General features: G+C 46.5%; 2 long non-coding RNA genes across 8 annotated transcripts in view; one reads left to right on the forward strand and one right to left on the reverse strand.

The window, feature by feature from the left end:
- LOC309866160 overlaps positions 1-20730 on the reverse strand; it is a 204353-nt gene that overhangs the window by 49759 nt on the left and 133864 nt on the right. The window lies entirely within an intron of this gene.
- Positions 1977-8396, forward strand: LOC309867431. The gene is made up of 3 exons (XR_014313171.1): positions 1977-2126; positions 5688-5906; positions 6105-8396. It is a non-coding gene; the product is annotated as an uncharacterized lncRNA (long non-coding RNA).

Consider the following 20730-nt stretch of genomic DNA (forward strand, 5'->3'; position numbering starts at 1 on the left):
TGATAAATGAAAGCTGAATTTGAAAAATATTTACCAATTAATGGAAAATAATGACAAACCCATTGCATGTCAATATAAAAATTTTTATGAGAAATAACTGTTTTCCAAGATAAATATGGTAAGATGAATAATGTTCTTCATTTTCACAAATCTCTTTAGTGTCTGTTGCACTACATTGTTTTGGTAGAAATCTATGAGAAAAACTTGTCCTCTTATAAAACACATAATTGGAAAAGGGGGTTGTACTGTTCAGGTAATTGTGGTTATTCTCTGATAATACACCCAAACTCAACAAATGATTATTAAAGATCAACAAACTGAGGGTTTTGGAGGGGAGGGAGGTTGGGTGAGCCTGGTGGTGGGTATTAAGGAGGGCACTGGGTGTGGTGCATGAACATTGAATTCTGGAACACTTAAAAGAAATTTAAAAAAAAATAAAAAAAAATCCGCTGCACTGGGATTTGATTACAATGATTACAGTTTGATACAATCAAATCGTATCAGTGAACTTTCTATACTCCTATGTTAAGATGCATTGATCTATCTTGTACTTCCAATGGATCTTTAACTCCTAATTTTTGTAACATCATACACTAATCATTAGGGAAAACATTGGTCCTACAGATCTTCCAGATGTTAGCACACTTCATTAGACAATATAAAAATTTTCGTTCACTGATATCACCTCTGATCTCAAAAAAGCCTTAGTAGTGGGCAGCTGTCCCACTCACAGGGGCAAACCTAAGTGTCCTAACATTTGAGAGCTCAAATGCTATTATTGGGAACAAATAATACCAGTTGTTTGTCCGTGACACGACAGGCTCCCTTCAGTTTGGGGAAAAGAGTTGCTAGAGATCTCGAAGCCCAAACGACCATTGCTTGTCGGTTGTTCTGTCGAGGAAGAATCGTGTTCTGCGGACAAAGCGGCCAGTTCACCTTTCTGCTGAGATAGTGACACACGTGTGTTCCCTAGGGATCCCCATGCCTCAGCTTTCCGCAGGAGGGCTTTAGGTGCGGTCCATTTCATCACACGGACTATTATAAAGATAGGGACTCTGCCTCAAGATTTCTAAAGATTAAAATTCCCTGTCCCTCCAGAGTATTCTTCAGGAGAACTGTCTTCCTCCCTACAAAGTGCATGGCAGTGTGGGATACAAGGACGCTGGTACAGGTTAGGGCCCCTGCATTGCTTCATGCTAAGGTACCAGCAGTTTTACCCACCATTGCTTTCATACCTCCAGTGCCAATGTTAACCCAGCAGAACAGAGGAACAGCGTCTCAGTATCATTCGGAAAATAGCTTTGACCTTGCAGGTCCCCTGGAAGCACCTCAGGGATCCCCAGGAATCTGGGATTCCACTTTGAGAACTGCTGCTCCTGGGTGTTTAACCACGAGACAAATTGCTGGGGAACTGGTTGGGTGGGTACATTTTACCTTTACTGGTCACTCCCAAATCAGTCCTAAGAGCGTTTACTAACTTCCATCCCAACCAGCGATGGAAAAGTATTTTCAATTCCCCATATCCCAGTCATCACTCGTAATCCAAGTTACATTTTGCCAATCCAAAGGGTGTGAAATAGTGCCTCGTCACTAATGTATTAATCGGGGCGTGGAATTTCGAACATATTTGGAATGGTCTTTCAAATCAGTTTTCTAATCATTCATAGTTAGAAGGTGTTTACTGTGCTCACTAATAATTGAGGTAATTTGCAAAGACCCAGATATAAAACATAAAGTCTCTTTCAACATATGTTCAAGAGGGCTTTTCTTCGAGCTAAAATGTTGGCAAAACATTTTCCTCTTCTCTTCAATTTCCTTTTGCAATTTTCCAAATGAGAGAGCTTCTGGGGGAGTGCTATTCTAGGGTTTTTAATCATTTATTCCCCGTAAACACTGCCAGCCCATATGTGATTTGGTTTCAGAATTGCAGTTGATTACGCGGCAGATTTGAGCCTGCTGGTCTCAGGGCTGGCGACGCTGCCTAGAGCAGCTCCAAGCACCTTGCCTGTACTTGGTGTTGAGATGCTCCACGCGGATTTGTAGATGCTGCCAAGGCTGTCTGTGCTGGACTTCGTAAGCAAGAGTGATCAGTCTCCAACGTGGCAACGTTCCGGAGACTTTCCAGGGTGAGTCTGACTGTATGTGATTTTCACTTTACATGTTGATTTCACAAGCTGTGCCCCATGGAAGAAGCAAGGCTGTTCTAAGCAGTCGCATGTGGGAGCCTGAATTCATAGGCATGGAGGTCCTCATTTCTTTCAGCAATGTTTAGCTCTTCTTATTGGTTTGGCTTCTCAACATCTGTTCATCTAGAGGAGGGGCTGGCAAACATTTTTGGTAGAAATCCAGATAGTAGATATTTGAGGCTTTGTGGACTACATAACCTGTTGTGACTACTCTACCCCATGGAGTAGGGCGCACACAGCCGTCGATCACAGGTGACCTGACAAGTATGGCTGTGTGGCAATAAAACTTTATTTACAAAAACAGGAGCCTGGGTGGCTCAGTGGGTTAAATCTCTGCCTTTGGCTCGGGTCATGGTCTCAGGGTCATGGGATAGAGCCCCACGTCAGGCTCTCTGCTCAGCGGGGAGCCTGCTTCCCTGTCTCTCTCTGACTGCCTCTCTGCCTACTTGTGATCTCTCCCTCTGTCAAATAAAAAAATAAGTAAAATACCTAAAAAGAAAAAAAAAACCAGGAGAAGGTTGTAGTTTGCTGACCTCCTAGTCTAGACTGCTTCTTTGTCAAGTTCTTTGGAGGAGGACTTTGCTAATCCTTCAGCGTCTCATCTTGCAATATGATGGTCTGTAGTTTACATTTCATATCAGTGTGTGTGTGTGTGTGTGTGTGTGTGTTTGAATCTTTGATGAAAAAGGTAGGGGCACCCAGGTTGCTCAGTTGTTAAGCATCATCAGGTCATAATCCCAGGGTCCCGGGATTGAGCCCCACATTGGGCTGTCTGCTCACTGGGGAGCCTGCTTCTCCCTCTCCCACTCCCCCTGCTTGTGTTCCCTTTCTCACTGTGTGTCTCTCTCTGTGTCAAATACATAAATAAAAACTAAAAAAAAAAAAAAAAGAAAATGGTAAACCCAAGAAATCAAAAAAGAAAATAGTGTAGATAACAAATAAGATTATTATTATTACTATATATTATTAAACCACAAATACTGTAGGAGAGCGTAATACAACACACGCCAGCTGGACCACGGTGACAATGACAGATGCGTGACAATTGTTCTTTTGTGCCCCACCACTGCTCTTCAGATAAGTGAACTCAAATGGGGCCTAGAAGCCTCCTTGGAGAAAGGAAAGAACAAGAGGGGCCCCAAACATCTGGTGGTGCCAGACCATAAGTTCCGCTCAAAGAATAAAGGAGACACAGAAACCTTCTTGAAGGGCTGGCCAAGTCTGGGATAATTTGATCATCAAAATTAGTAATAATGGCCACGAATCTAAGCTCAATGAATGAAGTAAGAATCCCCCAAACCATATGGATTTGAATAGATAAACAAGTAAGTGAGAAAGAATGAAAAGTGTTTCCCTGTAGTGGTAAGCCAAGTAGTAAACACGGAAGGGATGGCGGAGCTAGAAGCCATCAATGAATGCTCACATCCATTGGTGAAAGTTTGAGGAGGAGCAGGATATTTTCTTAATCTCAAAATGCCTTACCATACATGACTGATTCATTCCAGAGGGAACTGTAGTGACGTCGCAGTGGTGTAGCCTGGTGGACATCCCTTTACCAAATGATCACAGTCAATACTGCTAATATTGGAGCAAAGCAACATCATTTGCCTCCTGGTAGGAGGCGCTGAGAAGACGGTACCACTCCTGCAAGGTTCCTGTCCACATGCATCCACTGATCAGGAAAACACATCAGACAAACCCAAAATGAGGCACTACAAAACAACTGGGCTGCTCTCTTAAAAAATAATGTCAAGATCAAGAAACGCGAGGTAAAGCTAAAGAAGATCAGCCCTTTAGTTCCCTCTCCCAAAGGAGAGGGAAAGAAACATGACAGCCCAATGCACCAAAATGGGAATAAACCGGGAATTGGAGACTGGTGTCAGGTCATTGTTAAATGAATTGATGATTATGATGTCATTTAATTTTAATAATTATACTAAGGTGATGTAAGAGAATGTCTTTGTTCTTTTTTTTTTTTTTTTAGATTTCCTATTCATTTATCAGAGAGAGGGGGGGAGAGAGCGAGCACAGGCAGACAGAATGGCAGGCAGAGGCAGAGGGAGAAGCAGGCTCCCCGCTGAGCAAGGAGCCCGATGTGGGACTCGATCCCAGGACGCCGGGATCATGACCTGAGCCGAAGGCAGCTGCTTAACCAACTGAGCCACCCAGCCGTCCCAAGAATGTCTTTGTTCTTAGGGGAAAAAAACACTAGAAGAAAATACGGTTCTGGTAATGGGAAATACCTTATAAGCCAAAGTCAGGCTTTAAAAGCAAGCTCTCCATAGGGCTGAATTCTAAAGTGAGGTTAACTGGGTCTGTGGGGCATTTTCTGGGTAATATCATGCCTTGGATTAAAAGACCCCACAGGGGCATCTGGGTGGCTCAGTGGGTTAAAGATCTGCCTTTAGCTCGGGTCATGATTCCAGGGTCCTGGGATTAAGCCCCGCATGGGGTTCTCTGCTCAGCAGAGCCTGCTACCCCCTCTCTCTCTTTGCCTGCCTCTCTGCCTGCTTCTAATCTCTGTCCGTCAAATAAATAAATAAATAAATTTTGAAATAAAATAAAAGACCCCACAGATTTTATTGACAATTTACTGTAATTTCCATATATTTTGTAATCAGAAAAACATTAACTTTTTTATTCATTTTATTTTATTTTTAAAAATTTTTAAAAGAATTTTATTTATTTATTTCACCGACAGAGATCACATGTAGGCAGAGGCAGGCAGAGAGAGAGGGGGAAGCAGGCGCCCTGCCAAACAGAAAGCCCCATGCAGGGCTCGATCCCAGGACCCTGGAATCATGACCTGAGCCTAAGGCAGAGGCTTTAACCCACTGAGCCACCCAAGTGCCCCCAAAATTAACTTTTTTAAAGCTTGGGAAGATATTCTAGGTGGGGGGTCGGGAATGAGCAAATTTACAGAGGCGAGATAGGTAAGTGGTTTGAGGCTTAAAACATGTCAAGGTTGTAGCAAGTAAGTCATGGAAAAAAAGACTTAAAACGTAGTTAATGGTCAGATTACAAGGGACCTTAAATGCTATAGTAAGGAGTGTTAATTTTGCTCAAGGGCGAAGGGAAGCCGTTGAGAGCAACTGAGCAGCAAAGTGCCATAGAGCTGAACTTTGAGGCAATGACTCTGGCTACATGTTCAGGTTGGATTTGAAGGTGTGGAGCCTAGATTTAGAGAGAGTTTCACAAAAGTAAGGTGACAACATACATATGTTGTAAATCTGGAACCAGGGAAATAGGAAGAGATGGACATAGAGTCATCTGCCTTGAGGTGCTCTTTGAGGCTATGGGAGCAAGTGGACTTATGCTATGGACTGCATGTCTGTGCCCCCCAAATTCAAATGTTGAAGCCCCAATCCCCAAAACAATGGTATGCGCAGCCAGAGCCTTTGGGAGGTAAACTAGGTTAGATGAAAGTCCAGCCCCCAGGATGGGGATTAGGGTCCTTATAAGAAGAGGATGAGCCCTCTCTCTCTCTCTTTCTCTGCACAGTCAAGGACATGGCAAAAGGCGGCCATCTGCAAACCTCACCCCGCGCTAAACCTGTTGGCACCCTGATCCTGAACTTGCAGCCTCCAGAACTGTGAGAAATAAGTGTTCATTGTTGAAGCCCCCAGTCTACGGCACTTTGTTACTGCAGCCCCAGCAGACCGAGAAAAAACTCATCCAGGGGAAGAAGTAGGAATGGCCGGGAAACAAAGAAGAACTTTGGTAAGTACCTGAATTTAGGGGGCAGAAGGAGAAAGAAGAGCCAGGGGCAGGTGGAGAGCCAGGAGGGGCAAGGTCATACAGACCTGTGGGGACAAGTGTCACAGAGGATGAACAGGAAGTGGCCAGCGGGTGCGGGTGCTGCTGGGAAGCTGGGTAGGGCTTGTGGACGCGATGGCTGAGTTCTTACTGATGCTGTAGGATCCTGTTCTGGGGAAGCAGGAGAGGGGAAGCCAGGCTGGAGAAGAAATTGAGGCGGTGGGTGAAGGCTACTGAAGATGTTGGAAGAGGTTTGGTGGTATGATGAAACTGGAAGGTGAGGAAGTAAAACTTGAAGAAAATGGGGCCGAGCAGACCCCTTCCTTGCTGCTCTGTAAGGCGCTCAAAAGACAGGGACACTGCCCCGGGTCAGGGGGACCCACGGGTACACACAGCCATCCTGCTGTCTGGCCCTCACAACGGCTGCATTCTGCCCGAGACAATGGCGGAGTGGCAACTTGGGCCTGGCCAGTATCTCCTTGTACTTGGTCATCAACATAGACACCTGAACTCACTTGAACTGTAGATTACGGAAAGAGATGATGCCTCTACAAGAAGACATTAATGAGAGAAGAAAATCACAGGAATCTCAGCCAGAAGCAGACAAACAGTGACAAATGTACATCATACATAGGCAGTGATAAGAAATAAATTGTTTCCTCGTCTCCTCACCCTGGACACTGTTGGTCAAAGACATCTTCCATTAGTCTAGAATTCCCTGTTCCTTTAAAAACCCCACTACCTGACCGTGATGATAATGACCATGGGCTGAGGGTGTGAGGCCTGCCTGGCTCTGTCTGCAGGTCCCTGGAACTACGGAACTGAAAGTGAGGCCTTCGGGATGCAGAAAGCAACACAACGTGGAGGTGGAGAGCACGGTTTTTGGAGTCCCACAGAACCTCGGTTCAAGTTGCAGCTCCGCCACTTATTAGCCGTGTGACCGTGGGCACCACGCATGGGTAACATCTACAGCCTCAGTATCTCCATCTGTGAAATGGGTATGACAATGAGAGAACCCATTTTACAGGGTTGTTGAAAACGACATCATGTGTCCAAATGTATTCAGCAAAGTGCCCAGCCCACTGGACATGATTTATTCTAGTGATAAGAGATGATCATTATTCCCAAGACCTGATGAGGAGGAAAAGCTCTAAGGAAGATTCTTGAATGTAAGACACTGGACTCTTTCTTCCCTTTGAAAGCCAGAAGGTGTAGACAGAGGGAATGTGGTACTCTTCTGGGGTGATGAAAAAGGTTTGAAGCTGGAGAGAGGAGGTGGGAGGCAGAATATCATAAAAGTCCCACACGCCACTAGATCCTATACGATCAAATGGCCATTTGTGTGTTATATGAGTTTCACCACACTTAAAAATAAAATGAAAAAAAAGAAAGAAAGAAAGAAAGACTCCTAACTAACATATGGAGGGAGTGGGGCAGGGGGTGCTTCTGTCCTTCCCTAGTGCCCTAGGGTTTCCCTGAGCTCACCTGGGAAGAATGCCTCCTAGAGGAGACCTGGCCCCACTCCAGCCAACTGAGTTCCTAGGAAGTCCTATTTGGAGGGAGAGGGGGAGAGAGAGAGAGAGAGAAGAAGGCCCACTCCTGCCAGCTCCTGGCACCCTAGCCTCTAAGCGTGCTGTGTGCCAGCTGGGGGCCTCCTCCCCTGGGGGCGGATGGGGCAGCCCTGGACGGTTGACAGGCTGTGTGGTCTTGAGCTCAACGAGGGTCTTTGGTGTTCCTCTGATCCCCTTCCCAGGCCAGGCCCACAAGGAAGAGACCTCCCAGGGACCTGCAAGGTGCCTACCGGTCCCGGCTCCTCCAGTCAGGATCCCCGGCTGTGGAGTCTGTTGCTAACCCCGTGACTCTAACTGCCGTGTACTACAAATTAATTCATTCCTTCAGGCCTTGCTGTTCGGTAACTGGCTGTCACAGCGATCGCCCCGGGAGCTAATTGAGAGTTGCGATCCGTGGCAGTATTTCCATTAGCAAAGTAATGACAGCAGCCACGGTGCACACACAAATACACACAGAGGCAAAAAACATAGGTCCATGTACATGCACACACACATGGGAATGAAACATACACACATGCTCACAAGTGCCAGGCACACAGACACGAGTGATCACCTGCTCAGCCCCAGCTTGTTAGCCTGGAAATAACCAGATCATGCTGGTTATATTTTGCCCATATTTTGGGAGCCCCTGGAAGAGGACGTGGATATGAAATCCCGGGGCTGGGCCCACAGGTGACCTGTGAAAGCCAAGCTCCCCTGGCCCCAGCCCTTGCTGCTGGGCTGTGTGTGAAGGTGCTCTGTGGGCCACGGGGACCTGGGTCCTCAGTTGGCTTCCTCTGAAGGTCATCTGGGAAAGTCAAGGGTTCCTTCCCGGAGAGTCAGCTCCCTGGTACTTCCAGCCTAACCCCATGCAGACCAAGCATGCTTCCTCGGCCGGTCAGGTCCCCAGCAAGTACCTGCAAGGTAAGCGCAAAGGGGATGCAGAGGGAGGGGTGAGGACGCAGGGGCTAGGCTACACTAGCATCCTTTTCCTCAGGGCTGCACAAGACAGACCCAGTTGCTTTCTCTAAGAAACAGATTTCCGATGAGTAAGACCAGAGGGTCAAGGTTAGGAGTCAGGAGACCCGTGGAACAGGGTAGAGGGCATCTCTGCCGTGAGTCCCTCCTCCTGCTGGTGCTCTTGCTAGGGCCTGACCCAAGGCCTCTAAATCTCCAGCCACTCCCCAGCACCCAGAGCTCTGGCTGCGTCCACAGGCAAGAGACTGATTACTCAGGGAACTCGAGCCCAGCCTCTTCTCCACGCCCCAGTGTTGGGTGTCTGGCCCCCTATCTGACACCTGCACCCAGAAGCTGGGGAGGTATGAGACACTAAACACAGTCAAAACCAAACTGACCATGCCCCTTGTCCCCAGACACCTGGTCATCTGAAATGTTCCCCATCTCAGGCCGAGGCCAGCCTTTCCATTCTCAAGCCAGAAGCCTAAGACCCAGCCAGGACACCTCCTTTTCCACAACACCGATGGCCAATCTAGACCAAGTTCTGTTGGTTTTACCTGCCACTGCCTTCGGTGGTATCTCCACCACCCTAGTCTAAGCCCTTCCCCAGCCAAACACAAGATGGGTGCTCCAGAAATATCTGATGAAGAATCACACAGATGGCCTTGCACCTCTATAAAGACTCTCGAGACCAGCTACTCTGCTGGGGCTTGCAGGGACATGCCCCCATCCCTGGCCATTTTGAGTGGACATACTGTGGGATCTCAAGAGTCCATCTAGAGGGAAACAGAGGCCCTAGAGGAAAGGGACCTGCCTGGGGCCACCCAGCAGGTGGCAAAGCAGCTGCACCCAGAACGGGTTCTCTAGCTTCTCCCAGCCCTGTCTGCAGTGGTGAGACTCGGGAGCAGGCAGAGCAGACGCTGCCTTCAGCACAGGGCGTGTGCTCTTCGAAAGCACAGGCCTTACCTGTTGGCTAAGGTTTTCACAGAATTTCCTGTTTAAACTGGATCTCAGACTGTCTCCATAGGACTCTGATTAAAAGGGACACTGCCTCCGAGGGAGTCTATTGTCAGCATTTGGCAATAATGTAATGATAAGTCCTTACAAGAAGGACATCTTACACATTTAGACTTACAGAGGGCTTTTCCATATAACTCAGCCTGCACTGATTTTGTCTCCTAGAGGACATTTGGCACTGTCTGAAAACACTCTTTGATTGTCACAACTGGGAGTTGTTACTGGCATCCAGTGGGTAGAAGCCAGAGACACTGCTAACCATTCTACAAAGTCTAGAACGATACCCACAACAAAGAATTTTCTAGCTTAAAGTGCCAGTAGTGCAGCGGTTAAGAAACACGGTCATGGATCATGTTTTTTAATCCTCCTGACAACTTTCCAAGGTGGAACTTTCTAGCCCAGGTGCCAGGGGGCACAAATGGGTTATAGACAGTGAAACCTCCGCTTACCCCTTGAGGCAGACAGGAAGGTTTGGGAGGGCTTGTGGGCTCACTTAATCTCTGGCTTCTTACAGATTCTTCCTGAGCTCTTGCCAAAGTGGCCAAAACCGAGCATAAAATGTTTAGCAAGAATTCCTTCAGTCTCTAAATTCCCTCCTGTTGGGAGTGACATTCCTATTACAAAGATAGGTAAACTGAGACCCGGGAGCCCTGGCAGTTACACAGTCCACAATTAAGTGGATTAGGGAAAAATCAAAGCAGTTGTTTTTGATGCTCACCATGTAATATAAAGGATTAATGATAATTACTATTTTATGAATGAAAAAATGATCATCGAGATTAATTTTCCCAGGGTCCTATAGCTAGTAAGTAGAAAAACTGGATTCAAACTCAATGTCTGCCCTATTCCAAAGCTTGTGCCTTTTTTCCAATGTATAATATGCCCCTTCCAGGAGTCTCTCCCCTAGGTAGGTGTTGGGTCTTACTCCCCTCGTGGCTGAGCTCAACACAACACTTGGTACACAAGAGGCACTCAATAAATACTCGTAACCAGAACAGAACCTTCATTCCTTCCGTCCTTGGCTCAGGTATCCAGATGGAAGACTATTTGGAAACTCCTCTGTGACCTGGCATTTCCCACAGCTCCTCCTGCTAGGACTCTGTACCCACCAAACCTTACACTTTCTTTGCAGGATAGTAGGTAGGATAGAAAGAGGATGAGGGCCCATGCCAGGAGACCCCTTTGGACCTCCTTCTCTTTTTCTATAATGTGAAGAAAGCTAAAAAGACTATTTATGAGATCCCTTCTGAGGTAGGCTGAATAAGTACCCCAAAGATGTCCTATTTTAATCTCCAGGGGAGGACTAATTCCTCTAAAAGCGACGTATTGGACACTCACCAAGGCTGGCACTGACATGGACACAGGAGGAGGACTGGTGAACTCTGCTCGTGGGCAGCTTATGCCCTAGTGTGGACATGGCTTTGGTATCGCTGAAAACGTGAACATACACACAGGGCTTTGTGGTCTTTGTCATTCCTCAGTCACCACATGTAATAACTCTGTGGGGTGGATGCTGGAGCCCAGGCAGGGGAACCACCAATTCCCTCACTGGACCCTGTGGTTCGGGTCCCCCTCTCAAGAGACATATCCGCTATCCAATTGAAAGAGGATCGACACGTATAAAGCCTCACGAAAGATAAGCTCACAATCCAAAATCACAAAATGCATGAGGGAAACAATCCACCATGCAGGAATGATGACAGATCTAAGAGAAGACCAGATCTTCAAGAAATTCAGGTAAAGAGACTATAGGCACAAGTCTCTGAATATACTAAAATCCACTGAATTGTACTCCTTAAAAGGGTGAATTTATGGTGTGTGAATTAAATTTCAACAAAGCTGTTATGAAAGAGAAAGACTACGGTTTAGGGACTATAATCTACACATGTTTAAAAATGATTAAAGTCACATTATCTTCTTGTGGGGATTATTTAGGAATTAGAGAAAATGTACAATTGGCATAAAACAAGCACCCCAGTAAGTAGCATCAATTGTGCTTATTAGTTTATCCTCATTTCCACATTTCCTAAGCTCCTGACCATCTATCAAAATGTACCTGTGCTGTGTGTGTCCCCTCCCAGGAGAACCTTAATGCCATATTCTCTCAACTCTAAGATGCCATCAACTGTAACACACACCATCAATTCAAGTTTTTAAAAAATAAAAGCAATCTATCAAAGGTACTTATCTCTTGTAAGTTGCACTCTAATTTTGGAAATACTAAAATGAGAAAATACTAAAATGAGAAAAACACATTTAAATGTATAGTATTTGATAAAATTATTGGTGATCATGTGATCATGGATACTGTTGAGTAGCTGACATAATGTTTCTTGGCTCTAGATCCTACATCATCGAAAGGGTGGCAGCCAGAGGCCAGCAATGTTAGAGGCTGGAGCATGAGACTAGTGTCACAGCCATGGTTGTTTGCCCCTAAGGCAATGGGGGACACAAGCCTGAACAGAAAGGGAGAGACAACACCCAGGTTCAACACGAGAAATTGTTTTGGAACATGTAGGCATTCTCTGGCCCAGCATGTCATCTTCCCGTCAAGGACCTGACACTACCCAGTGGTTGTTGTTATCAGTTGACATGGGACCTCTTCTCCCTCCTGAGCCTCAGTTTGCCAAGCTCTATGACTCTATTTTTTAATGAACCACAGTAAGTAAAGGCTTCTTTGGCTCAAAGTTTGGGAGGATAGAGTTCTCTTTTTTCCTCATCCTCTTTAGTCTTCCTACGGAGAGGGGAATCAACTCTTCAAGAGACTATCATGGCCAAGGGCAGTGCCCAATCTGAAGGTTTCAAGGATCCATTATTGGCCAGGACTACAAAGCTGGAACCTGTAGGGAGGGCAGAGGGCAGAAAAGAAAAGGGGCAGGGAGACAAAGAAAGAAAGGATTTGCAGGTGCCCAACCATGGCTGATTCGGACCCCTCCCCACAGAATGATCATATAATGGCGGTGATTTAACAATGGGATTTAATGACGCATGGCATAAAGCACTATCGCAGAAGTAAATGTGAAATTCAACCTCCCTTTACCATGATGATGAAGCAAGAAAGCTTGGGTCATCGAGACCAAGGGTCTCAAACTTCAGCATGCATATGAATTACCGAGAAGCTTGCTGAAGTGCCCATTCTGATTCAGGAGATCTGGGGTGACACTTGAGATCCTGCCTTCCTAATAATGCTACTGGTCCATGAACCACACTTTAGCTACCACATTGGACTGGACCAATAGTCATTCATTCACTCAACCATTCAACAAATATTTATTTATTTTAAGGTTTTATGTATTTATTTGTCAGAGAGAAAGAGAGCACAAGCAGGGGAAGCATCAGACAGAGGGAGAAGAAAGCTCCTCACTGAGCAAGGAGCCTGGTGAGGGACTCGATCCCAAGACCCCATGATCATGACCTGAGCCGAAGGCAGACACTTAACCGACTGAGCCACTCAGGCCTCCCTCAACGAGTATTTATTGAGCAACTACTCTATGCCAGGCAATGAATGTTCCAAGTGCTAGAGATACTGAATAGAAAAAAACCAAACAAAACATAGAGCTGACATTCTAAATGGGCCAATATAGGACTGAATCAAGGATGGGCGCTTATGGTTGGGTGCAACACAGTAACAAAGATGCAGTAAAGCCAGATTTCTCCTGTGACAATTTATTGTGCTGATCCAAACTCCAATCTTTGTTCACTGAAGAAGAGGGCAGGAAGGGGCGGGAGGAGAGAGAGGATCCTGGCCCCTCTCCATCAGTGTGACTCGATGTGTGTTTCTTAACCCCTTTGGCTTTCAGGTTCTTTTAAAGAAGGAGCCTGTTCAAACTTCACATGATCATCGTGAGGCCCATGATGGGGGCGGCTGCTCTCATTTGATTATTACTGGGCAAAGTGTGTAAGCACAGCTGCCGGGGCCTGTGTCCCCTCCCGGCCACCCCCACCTGGAGTTCTCCATCCTCCACCCACCACCACCACCACCCTTGCCTCCTGGAGCCACAAGGCTACTCTGATGAGCTGTGCAGCTTACTGTGAAATGTGCTGCATTTTCTCCCCAGCTGCCTCCTGATTGCAGTATTTACTTTTAATCTCCTGTGCCTCGATGCCCGATAAAAACTTTGTCACATTAGATGGTGACAGATGGGGGAGCGGAGGGTGGGGGGAGCCCTGAGAGGGAGCGTCGGGGCTGCGCGACAATCCTTCACCACGCCAATTACGTCCTTCGGTGCTCCCCAGCGTAGGCACCCATGTCAGCGCAGAGGGAAATGGAAAAGCATAAATAAAGACAAAACCAGGCTTGGCGAGGCTTTAATCTGCAGAATAACATTTCTCATTTGTGTGAAATATCACTGGATCCTCTCCCTATGCTCCGGGGGCACACATGAGTGCACACGCACACACCCGGAGGGAGACAGGGGTTCCCAGCCCCGCCGCAGGGAGTGGTAACTGTTCGCTGCCTACCTCGGAGCTGGGTTAACCCATCCCGTGTCCCTAACTGGGCTGTCAGGGACGATTGTGTCTTCCTGTTTGCGAGGCATTCAGGGGGAAGAAGGGAGACAGAAACCAGCAGCCAGAGGACCCTCAATGGTTAAGAAATTACCAGAAGCCTGGGCAGAGGCAGAAAAGGCCAGTGATCAGAATCAGTTCTACTTTCACAATAATGGGATAATTATTTCATGATAACATCTGTGATTGGTGCTTAACACTTTCCAAACCTCCCAAACCTCCTCAAACAGGCAAAAACTTCTTGGTCCTCACCAATGCCGAGAAGCAATTAAAAACACACCCTCCTATGTGTGCAGAAATATTCTGTTTTCAAAATGCATCCATTTTCTCTTTCTTTATGGAGGTGAAGTGTAGAGGAGGGCACTGGTTGTCTTAGGGCTGGGGGAGCACGGAGGGTTCCTTGGACTGGGCCCCTCTTTGTTCTCTATAACCTGAGTGTTTGCATGAGAAGGTGAGATGCAGCTATGGAAAGAGACTGAGACAGAGAGAGAGCCTGGCAGTCTGTTCAGCTAGTCAGCAAGACCTCAAGTAACTTGGGGTGACTCCATAATATTATTCTTAATTCACTACATGTTTCTACATTTAACAAAACTACCCACAGTTCATTCTCATGGAGATTCGAGTTTTCTCAAATAATCTTTCTCTTGCTTAAGATCCCAAGTTAAAGCCACCCCCAGGACCGGGCCAGGTATGGGGGATTCAGGTTGAGAGTCCAACAAACGACACCCATGCCGTGTTTCTCAAAGTGGGACCAGTAGATGTGTGATGCGACAAGCTGGAGTACTTGTTCCAAATTTAGGTTCCCGCATCTACCGTGAGAAGAGCGTCTCTTTCTCAATGGTTGTCCGCCCACGGAAGTCCAAGAACTGGGTCCCACTGGTTCTGGTTTTTCTGGCTGAGTCATGTGCCATCCTGAAACAGCCCCTGTGACCAGGGGTGGGGGCAGGGACCTGCCACTCTGTTGGGCAGGAGAACTGGCACACAAGGAAAGGTGTTTCCCAAGACCAACTGAGAGCTACAGGGGATAGATATTGAGTCCACAAAGGAAACTTTTTCCGAAAGGATAGCAGATCAGTATCCAGCAAGCTATGTGCTAAAGAGTGAGCTCCTGGTTCCTGGAAGAGGCCGGATGACCCGAAATCAGGTTTGCTGCAGAGAGGTTACGGCGCCAGAAAAAAAACGAGGCAGCTGCATTAGTTCTGTATGGCTGCTGGACCCGATGCCCACCGATGTGTTATTTTACATCTCCAGAGGGTCGGAGATCTAATGGGAGCCTTGCTCATCTAAAACCCAGGTGGCTGCAGGTTGTGTTCCTTTCTGGACACTCCAGGGAGAATCTGTGCCTTCTCGAGGCCATTTGCATTCCCTGACCTGTGGTCTCTTCCCTCCCTCTTCAAAGCCAGCATGGCTGGCTGAATCCATGTCCCAGTCCCTCTCTCTGACCTTCTCTTCTGCCTCCCACTTCCACATGGAAGGATCCTTGTGATTATGTTGGGCCATTCTAGATAACACAAGGGGATCCTCCTTATTTTAAGGTCGCCGACCTTCATTTCATCTATAGCCTCAATTCTGTTTTGCTATGTAATGTAACACATTCCGAGGATCAGAGGATTTGGACGTGAACACCTTTGGGGGGCGTTACTCTGCTTACCATGAGACCTCCATTCCCTTGGAGTGGTCCTTTAACCGGTTGGATCACTGAGTCTTTTCAAGCAAGGTAGAGCCTGGGGCACAACCAAGCACAAAACTCCTGCTTTACATCCCCCCAGAACAAAGCCAAGATGACTGTTTGCTTTGAAACTAGAAGGCAGGTTACACACTAATTACCTCTTTGCCCACTAGCAGTAGCTACACTCAAGTCGGTAGGGGTTCTAGAATGACTCGTGGATGCAACCTCCTTCTCAGGAAATTCTACTGAGTGTCTGTGTAACCAAAAAGTTATTATACAGTACTTGAAATTATAGTGTTACCTGCCTTAAAAAAAAAAAAAATCCCTGCCACCTCCCAGAGAGGGGTGAGGCAGCAGGCGGGCAGTGGGGAGAAGGTCTTCTCCCCTTGAATCCTCATGGTCCCATGAGGTCCCAATCTGGGCTTTGGCAGTGCTCAAAGGTGGTGATTTATATAATAGTGGCTATTCATTGCTATTTCCTCGGTGACAGACAGAGAGCTTGGACTCTATTCACCCCAGAGCCAAGTTCCTGAGTAATGCTCACTCCTTAGGGCCTTCTCAGGCTGAGAGGAACACACTGAACCCGTGTTTCAAGGACAGAGGAGCTGTGGCCACCAGGGATGGGCAGGTGTGAACTGGGAAAGGTGCTTTGGCTTCAGCCCACCAGAATGTGTCCTTGGCAAATGCTCGGAGCAACAAACAACACTGAGCAAGGGAACTGCAAGAAAGAAGCTTGTCTTCTAAAGCACCTGGTTTGAAGAGTGAGGCTGGCTGGGGGCTGAAACCAGGCTGTGCGGGCACTTTGCTTTCCATGCTAAAGCTTCTCCTCTGTTGTCACCAGCAACTGCTGAAGGGATGGGTAGGGACATGGCCGTACCCTTTAGACAGATCGTTCTGTTGACCGTAGTGACCAGAGGTCAGCAAAATTTTCTGGTAAAGGACTAGAAAATAACTATTTTAGGATTTGCAGGCCTTCGGCTGTCTGTCACCATCAATGAACTCTACTGTTGTTGTGCAAAAACAGCCAAGACTCAATATAACTGAATGAGCATGGCTTTGTTCTGATAAAAGTTTATATACAAAAGCAGGCTGTGGGCCAGATTTTCACCACAGGCCATGGTCTGTCAATCCCTGGTCTCAGTGATGGAACGTGTATTCTGTTCCTGCAACTCATGTGGATTCCCAATGACTCCTCTTTCATCCATTGCCAAGTTTTTTTCATTTAATGATTTTACTCATATATTTACTTTTGAGAGAGAGAAAGAGTGAATGGGGAGAGAGGCAGAGAGAGAGGGAAAGAATCTCAAGCAGACTCCACTCTGAACCCAACGTGAAGCTCTCACGACCCTGAGATTTTTGACCTGAGCCAAAACCAAGAGTCAGATGCTTCATGACTGAGCCACTCAGGCACCCTAATTCATCGGCCTATTTAAATGGATCATTGGACTGGTGCAAATAACAATTAACAGTGATGGTTCCTTATCATTTTAATATAATTTTACAGTTTGCAAAGCCCTTTCATATCAACTATCTCACGTGATCGGTACATGGATTGAGCACATAAAGAAGACTCAGAGATGTTAAGTGACCTGCTCAGAGCTGCCCAGCTTATAAGCACTTTGGGTTCTGTTTGAGGTCCGTTTGGCCAAGGGTAGCATGTGCCAGCCCCGCACATTCCTTTTATTAGTAAGGAAATGTGAAACCTGATTGGGTGGTTCTCTGAGGACGTATTAGGATGGCAGGAAGGACTACCCAGTTTCTAGGTTCCAGACTAGTGAGCAGGGGTATGTGTCAGACATGGGGCTGGGCTGCGTGGTGCGGAAGGTCTTTGGGATTGTGGCTAGGCCTCCTCTCTGATGAGTGCTAGCTCAGGAGGATGGCGGCTGTATCCAGGTGTTCAGCTTCTAGCACCTGGCTTCCAAAGGATGGTGTTGACAGACATGGGCCAGACTACAGGAAAGCATGTGAACTTCGGACATTCCTCTGGACCATCATGTATGTGAAAACCCAAATTTGAATGATCTGAGTCTGGACCTAACAGTTTTTTACACGAAAACACAAGGGAACTTTTTGCAAGGTTTTAATATTGTCAAATTTTCCAGCAATTCATCTCTTGTAAATCAAGGTGAAAGTGGACTTTGTTTTGTTCAGGACCTTGCTGAGAATTGCTCACTATTTCAGAAAATGAAATCACAGAACGGGGACAACACTCAGAGCATATCTCTTGTCTGGCAGGATGGATCTGCCTGTATTTGAGGCTGTCAAATTCACAGGGAATCTACAAAGAGGTGCACTTCCAACTTCTTTTAACAATTTTAGTTCATATTTTGACATAATTACAGACTCACAATAAACTGCAGAAATAGTACTGAGGAGGGCTATACACCAACCACCCAGCTTCCCCAGGGGAAACATCTCACCTACCTATAGTTCATGATCAAAATCAGGAAACTGATTGGCACAGTGCAACTAACTAGACTACAGACCTTACAGAGATTTCTCCAAATGACTTTTCCTTTATGTCGGCTGGTGTCATTGAACTGGATCATGATGTAAATGGTTTTGTTATAAATTACACAGATCCCATTTTTTTCTTTAAATCATACCTAAAGTCACATTATTTTTACATACATGACTTTCATTTTATTTCTTCCTTACATTATGCTTAGAACCTGCAATATTATTGTTTAATTATGCATTTTTAGGTAGGTTAGATTATTAATGGAGTTCATGTTAGAGTGCTAAAGGGAACACTAATATATTTGGTGGAAGCGAGGGCTGGGGATCAAAAGCTGACAGGGTGAATGTCTGCCACAGCTCCCTAAGCATCCCCAAGCTCTCGCCTAGCACTGCTGGGTCCCTCCCTGCGAGTTAGCCATATTTGTCCAAAAATATTTTGGCCCTTTGGCCTCTCCCTTTGTACTGAGTCAGCTCAGGCTGCTAGAAGTGATGCCGCAGATCGAGTGGTTTAAATGACAGACATTTATTTCTCAAAGTTCTAGAGAGTGGAAGTCCAAGTTCAAGTTCTGATGAAGACCCTCTTCCTGGCTCATAGAAGTCATCTTCACACGGAGGAGAGTGTGTGAGCTCTGCTGTCTTCCTTTTCTTATAAGGACACCAATCCCACGATGGGGGCTCCACCTCATGACCTCATCTAAACCTGATTACCTCAGAAAAGCCCCCACTTCCAAATCCCATCACACTGGAGATTAGGCTTCAGTGTATGAACTGGCACATTACCATTTTCATTCCTTGCTTTAGATTAATTTATTCCAAAAGCAGAGGAGCCTCATTAATTGTAAGATAGGGTGGGACTTCTTGTGGGGAACACAGAAATGAATGGAGTATGGCCCCTGTCCTCCAGGATTTCACAACCTCACTGGGGTGTACAAAGACCCACCCCCTCCCCTCCCTAGGACATGGACATAAAAATGCAATAGCATTACCAGCAATGATGGGCCAAAGTTCATCCTGGAGGTTTCTGGGAGTTCCTAGCAGATATGTCTTAGGGTCTCTGGCTAGTAGGCAATGCCAGCCTGCCTCCCTGGATGGGTGCAGCCCAGTGACCAGGAAGTACACACCCTTGGGCACTACTGCCACTGTGGCTGGAAGGGTGCCACATGGGCACAGAATGCACAGCAGCTGGCATTGGTATTGGGCAACACCCAGGCACCCCAAAGCACCCAGCACCCTTCTTGCACCATGAGCTCCCACAACTGCTTTAGCCAACACATCCTGCACCAGAGGCCCCCACCTGTGATGGGTGCTGTCCCCTCAGCCGCACAGAGGAGGGAGAAATCCTTTCTTACCTTCCACCCACCTCACCCCCAACAGTGCTGACTCAGAGTGCACACCTGCTTTCACATCCCAGATCTGCTAGTTACTCCATGACCTTGGGCAACAAACTAAAGCTCTGAGCTTTAGTTTACACGTCAGTAACACAGGTGAGACAACAGTAACTATTTCAGAGTTCTCTTAAAAAAAACTAATAATAAGACTTAAACAAGAACTATTCTAAGAGATTCAATCCTTGCAACAGCTATTATCATTCCCTTTTTACAGCCGGGAAACGAAGGCATCCAGTAGCGAACTTTAACTGCCAGAGCTAATAAATTGCCCAGCCAGACCTTCTACTTCCCACGGACACATGCTTAAGCTCTGTGCCACACTGACCCTCATAGGGAGCCCTCTTCTAAGGGCCTTGCTTGAAAGAACTCACTTCATCCTCACACAACCCCAGGATATAACTGTTATTATACCCATTTTACAGAGATGGCAACTGAGGCGAAGAGAGACAAAGCAGAGAGAATGCATGAGATAATGCACTTCAAATGTATAGCACTAATCACATGTTAGCTTACTGTCCCCAGGATTCAGATGTGCAAATGTGGTTAGTGCATCAGGAGTGGCTTGGAGAACAATCAAATTTTTATGTATTGACGCTGTTCACATCCCAAACAGGTTTCCTCAGGCTCCCATGGAGTCAAAATGCCTTTGTTTGAATCCCAGGTCTATCGTTTGGTCTTGGTCAAGATGTGCAAGGAGCATGACCTGTTTGAAATTCCATTTGCACGTCAGTCATGGAGGTAAGACAATGCCTTGCTACTCAAAGTGTGGTCCGTGGACCAGCAGCAGCAGCAGCAGTATCTGGAAACTGGACAGGGATGCAGACATCTCAAGACTCCTCAGAACATCTGGGTGGGAAAATCATCTCAGCAAGATCCCTCAGGATTCGCGCCCATTGCCACACTCATCCTATCAAGCTTGTGAGGGTGGTGATACTGATGAATCCCACATATTTAGATGGGGTTCCAGACACTTAACACGTATCTCCAGGGTCACCATGTGCTAACCTTAACATGCATTATCCCACTTCATTTGTATAATGTCTTATGAGAGGATCTCTTTTTTGCAAATGAGGAAACCAAGGCACGGGAAGGTGATGTGGTTTGAATACAACCCCCCAGCAAGTAATAGGTAGAAACAGGTATCTCCTGAGTCTTCAGTATCAACCACAAGCCTGGATGTCTCCAAAGCACTGTCATTAGGTCTCCTAATACTTCTGCCATTAATAGAATAATAATCACTT

This window comes from Mustela nivalis (assembly GCF_964662115.1).
Source record: "Mustela nivalis genome assembly, chromosome: 6".
Lineage (NCBI taxonomy): Eukaryota > Metazoa > Chordata > Mammalia > Carnivora > Mustelidae > Mustela > Mustela nivalis.